The sequence below is a fragment of the Ochlerotatus camptorhynchus genome, unplaced genomic scaffold, assembly GCF_037179485.1.
Source record: "Ochlerotatus camptorhynchus isolate MF236.1 unplaced genomic scaffold, CSIRO-AGI_Acam_v1.1 ptg000569l, whole genome shotgun sequence".
In the NCBI taxonomy this organism is placed as follows: Eukaryota; Metazoa; Arthropoda; class Insecta; order Diptera; family Culicidae; genus Ochlerotatus; species Ochlerotatus camptorhynchus.
The window spans coordinates 1,230,170-1,236,249 of record NW_027041050.1 but is presented as its reverse complement, the minus strand read 5'-3'; positions in this window follow the sequence as shown (position 1 = coordinate 1,236,249).

Below are 6,080 nucleotides of genomic sequence, written 5' to 3'. Positions count from 1 at the left end.
TAGCTTTATTTTTGCGTTTAGTATCTTAAAAAAATAATCAATGTAAGTGAACGTGTGATTGCCTTGGTACTAGACATTTTGTTGGAAGAACCCCTGGAAAGAAATTAATTGCTTCCAACACCCAGGGTGACACAAAATTTTCGGAAAAGAAATCGAGCACCTTCAGACATTGCGGCTGTTTCCTTTGTTGTATCCCGTACAAGACAATACCAACAAATGCCTAATTGTTCTCATTTTACGAGAGGCACGCTCGCACCTTGCCTCTAAAATAGCCCAACCAAGGTAGGACAAGGCCCTGAGTAATACCGCCTGGAGTGTTTTGAAGAGGCCTCTAGATGACAGAAAAGAGCCCATATTCTGCTACAATTGCATTGTTTTGGCACTCCAATTTGCGCCTTCCTTTTGTTCTGTCGAAAGTTGCCAGGATTTTCTTCGGAATTTTAAGGGTGTTGTCCTCCGGAAAAAAAAAAAAAAAAAATGAATGCTGAAAGATCACCTCATTAAGCACGATGGTCACCGGACAATGAAGATTCGCCACGGGTTGAAACCGGTGGAATGTTTTCGTTTTCGGTAATTTTCAGCTGCATTCAAACCCTCTGCAAGCGACGCAGATAAGCTGCAATCAATTTACAATATAAACGTGGTCACATCGGACTCTTTTGTGATACCGCCCAAATGGGCTCCGTGCTGGCTTCTTTAAAATCGTATTAATTTTATTTATTGATCAGCAAACTGAAAAGAAGCTTAACCACCAGTGCCCGGTTGGCCTTCCGACAGTGTCAATAAATTATCGTTTATTAATTCTTGATTTTCTGACGGTTTATTTTCTTCTTCACACGTGATGCCGCCACCTGCATAGCCGACTCCAATGCAACCAACGCTGCCAACGACCCATGAGGTGCAATATCATTTGCCAAATTGAATGAGCTTCAACCAACACACACACACACACATACATCACACCTCCCCGGATTCCCGGTTCAAATCCACCAGAGCCTGGCGGAAGGTTATAAATTTGACATAAATTTAATTTGCTGACATCGTTAAATAATTGGAATCTCCCCGCTGTGTGACGATGGGTGCGTGATGGTGGATGTGCGGCAGCAACCGCTTTGGAATTTATAGCTCCATTGTGGTGCAATTAGCATTCGGCGGCTGATTGCGATTTCGTCACGGGTAATTTGTTTGGAGCACCACCAGCAGTGCCTAGTGCAGGCAACCGAAGATCATCGCATTCACTGGGGATCTGGGATACCAATAGTAAATTAGCCTTCGAGAATGCTTCAGCCATAAACTAAGAAAATTAAATCACATGTTGTGTAAACTGCCAGGTGAGTAAGTTTGTGGTTGGTTTCAATCAATTCAGATAATTTGAGTAAAATATTACTCACAAGTCTTACGTAAGGTGGGTTGTTTGGACCATTTTTGGAATATTTAAGTTAATATTTAGCGTGTTTACATGAACTTCAATGCAAAACATTAATGCTATTCTTTAAATTGCATTATGCATTACTAGCTATGCTGTGCTACTTATAGATGTGTATTGAGTTCAGTTTTCTGTTCATTTAAAAGACTTAACTCAAGACACGAATTCTAAAAAGGTATTACATTTAATTATAGTTGCAATTCGTATCATCCTCCGCAGCGAATACCACAGAGAATGATAGCAGTAGAGTTTGCAGACGGTGCAATCCAAGCAAATCATTTATTTGAAGAATCGGAAACAAAAGGCTCACAAAATATATAGAAAACAGAATAATCAGAGTAATTTGGAATAGTATTCGAATATATGTGACCAGCTTAATTTTGCTGTTTCTTCTGCACTCATTAACAACACAAAAACAGAAAATGAAATTAAATCCTGTCCAAGAAACTTCTTCAATAACGTTAAAACTAAAATTAATTCTTGCAACTCTCCATCAAAAATGACTTTAGACGAAAAAGTAGGAAATAATTCAGAAGATAAGGGGAAATGGCTCTAATGTTGGCCTGTGGATCTAATATTGGGCCCATCGCTAAAAAGCTGCTATTTATCAATTTTATCTAGATGAACGCAGCATTGGGACCGTACTAATGGATATTTTTGGTCGCTATTGAAAATTTAGTCGATTGCTGAATTTATGTATGGTCCAAATTAGGGACATTTAGGCAAACATTACATCCACTTCCCCTATGCAATCTTTTTTTCAAGAGACGTACTCCAATTTCTCGGATAATGAGTATTCTTCATGCTTTCCTGACTTTTCGAGTAATGTTGGTGTTAGAAATATTTATGTTCAAGCTATTTTGACAAGTCTAAAACATTTGGACGCCCACCAGTTGTAGCGGTATTCTAATTAGATATTAAATTAATGTAGCATGAAGTTCAAATGCTACAAATGTTCACTGTTACTACTCGAAACGACACGCACTATCCCAGTTCACTTGTATGCAACTGGTGAACTCATATCAAGAGTAAATTATCCGTGCATGAAATTTCACTCATTACTTGTTCATCCGCTCACTAGGCGCGTAAGTTTTCTCATTTGAGGTGGCATCAAATTTGATCCGTGGGATTGAGTATAATCTCCCAGTAGGATTACTTGTCGTCGGAAATTTAATAATAAGAAAAACACTTTAAGTTAAAGATTGGAATGAGCTAGGCAGATGTGGGATACTTGGGAGGAAAAGAGATAGTATCTCTGATCGAATCGGAAGGTAATCGGAGATCGCCCTTTGATAAGATCGTTTTCTCGGTTTCCGGAACGAAGGCCAAGAATTGTTTTAGCGGCCTTTCTGAGGAATCCCAAGTTCTTTCTCGTGCACTTTAATCCAACCCGTGGAAGAGGCAGGACTGTGAAGTTTTTTGTATAGTTTCGCGGTGTGTTTGTAGAGGTGTAGTTACTGTTGATTTAGTTGAGTAGGCTAGTGCGGTACTGTGCGCGATTTTAGTTTCAAGCAAAAAGCCGGTTGACGGCTTTTTGTCTCTAGTTTCGTCCCACCTCCCGCTCGGCATACCGCGCCCCCTCGATATTACCACTACCCTGACCCCACGCGTCGGTATTAAAGGACCTAACTTCGGCCGGACTTAGAAGGGAGCTGCGCCATCAATATTGCGCTCCAGGTGAGCAATTTTCCCACCCACCGGGATATCACCACGAAAAGCAGTTGGTGAATTAGAGAATCAAGACTCGCACCCAATTTGGTGAATCTTTTTGTATTCCGTGCAGCGAGCGTCGCAGGGGCGACAGACGATGGTGAGGAGCAGTCGGTAAAGCAGAAGCGTGAGTAGAACCGTACAATGTCCGCATGCATGCATTAAATCTGGATGAAGCGCCAGTTATAAATAGCCATTTAGAAATCCGCACAGTTAGGTAGGGAATTAGAGAGAGAGAGAGTAAGAGAAGAATGAGGGTTCCCGGATAAAAATGTTTAGATAATAAAATTTTCGTTCTATTAGTTTTTCTAAATAAATGTTTTCCTATTCTGCTAAATAATTGTGTTGATTGTTAGGTTAGAATTTCCCGTTCAATGAGTGCACTGGTCTAAAGAAGTTTCTCACGTTTCGTTCGTTGTTGTAGTTTTCGTTGTTTGGTTTTACTCCAAGTCGGACTGCTTGGGAATCTCAATCCACCATTTCTGTCCTGAAGCGTGTAGGTTTTGTGTTTGGGGAAGAGCTTGACCTGTGATGAGAACAGGTCGTCCAGTGCATTCGCTCCGGTAGAAAGACGGTTTCTGGTTAGTTTTCATTCGGTTGGATTTAGTGTTTTCTTTGAATCCCAAGTACTTAACGTCTACTAGCGCGTTCCAATCTTTTGCATAGACTGAACTCGCCCTGGGGTTTTGAGTTTGCCGGGCATCCGAAACGACAAGTGGTCCTCTTTGGAGGTGGCGCTTAAGCCATTTGTTTAAAAACCAATCCACGGAACACTCTAGTAGACCGATTTAGGCTAGCCAACTTTGTGCCGGCTACACAGTCTTAACGAAAAATTTAGCAATTGAGCTCACAACCCCTTTATATTGGCTGTTTAATTTGTCACTTGTCTCTGGATCATTCGTTTTTAATACCCATTTATAAATCTGGTAAAAAAATCTTATGTCCGAAATCATCGTGGGATTGCAATCATCTCGTGCATTCCTAAACTATTCGAATTATCATAAACAAAAACATCTTCAGTCATATAAAACATAGAATAACAAATGGAAAGCCGTGTTGTGCCTTTTTTAAAGGTCGTTCTACCACAACAGACCTCCTGGAATTTGCTGATTAGTTTAGCTTAGCTTCGACTGACTGCACATATCAATGGTTGCTACTCCGTGATTGATCAGAATCAGTGAAATTGTACAATGAATCAACTGGGACTTTGTACAACTCATTATACAAGTTTCAGTGACTCCATATTTTGTAGATCAATAACGGCACCGGCCACGTCCTTGCAATTTGTTGATTATGCAAAGTTGATTTTTAAATAAAAAAAAAAAAAAATGGGAATTGTGATGAAACTCCTTACCTGGATTAAGTCATATTTAACGGATTGTCAGCAAATTGTAAGATTCAGCGAGAAAAAAAATCCAACCTAATTCAAGTCACGTCAGGAGTTCCACAAGGCTCGCCCTTGGGACCTCTTCTTTTCATTTTGTAGGGTTAACTACCCCATTTCCGGCCTATTAAGCACAACCCGCACTTAGTCTTTCTTAATCTAGCGCAGTTTAGCACCAAACGGAAAGTTATTATTACTGATGGCTTCCAAATTTATTTACCTTTCTGTACGTACCGTTGAAGCGCCCATACTCCGTTGCGCATCCATGTTTCACTCCCGTGTTGAAGTGCCCAACGTAGAGCAACAACTCGCGTGGTCTTTCTTTCTCCGTAAAGTGAAAGACAGTGCAATTCCATTTCTACTGTATTGATGAATCAGTTATCCTGAGGTTGGAACTGTGCTCGTCCGCACCTAGCAAACCTCGGATAATAAACTCATCAGAACAACTGCCCGATTCTTTATTCTTCGAAACCTTTTATACATGAATTTGTTACTTAAACTCTACACAATAGTTTTTCTCCAGTATGTACATATAAAGCGAGACAGATAGCTTTTCTCTTGGAAAGTCGGTGTCTGTTTTTTTTAACAAGAATTAATGCTGCTCGCGGTAGGAACGGCTATGTAGGATGCTTAATTGCTTACTCATCAATGTTTACTTTGACCTTTCGCGAAGCACCTAGTTAAGCCAGCGCGCATCGCTGACGACGCGGTAGCAACTGTTTATAAACAACTGACCCTGGAAATGTGTGACATTGTCACTGCTGCTGTTAAGTTGTGTATTTTCTCGTACCGTATGGGGGTCTATTACTGGTTAATTTCTTATTCAGATTGATATTGGAATTTGAGGCTTTTGCACCGTAAGATTTAATAAAGAGAAACCAATCGTTGAGATATTGTCAAAAATCTAACACTGCTTCTTGACGCCAAACTCGGCCTACGGATTTCAAACTCGGCCCAACGCATTGAAGCGCCTTTGAAACGCAATTGAATTCACTTCGGCCTATCGGATGAAGGTAAAAATTGATTTAGTCGGAGCGCTTCTTTTGTTTTTGGGAATAATGGGTGCAAACCTTCATATCACGCGTTCTCATTGACTTCGTTCCATAGCTTATTAACTAAAGTATCGTACCAAACGCATAATTGGCTTGTTAACTCTGAAATCATGGATTTATTTGAAGTTTTCTGCTCGATAGGCCCAAAATGGGCGATTAGGCCGAAGTAGTTCTCTACCCTACGTTAACGATATCTCCCAAATTTTGAAAAATCTCAGAGTGCTTATTTATGCTGATGACATGAAACTATTTTCAGAGATATGAAATGATGATGATGTAATCTTATAACTTACAGTAGAAAACTAATAAAACCAGATACACTGAAACCTCCGTTTACGAAGTCTTTTTTTACGCAGTATTCAATTTACGTCCCTCTTTTTACGAAGTAAATCCCAAATAACGAGTTTTCTTTTTACGAAGTAAATTCCAAATAACGAGTTTTTTTTTGTGATTTTGGGAAACTGGGATATACTGTGAAATACCTCTTGTTGGAATTGAAGTGACGTGT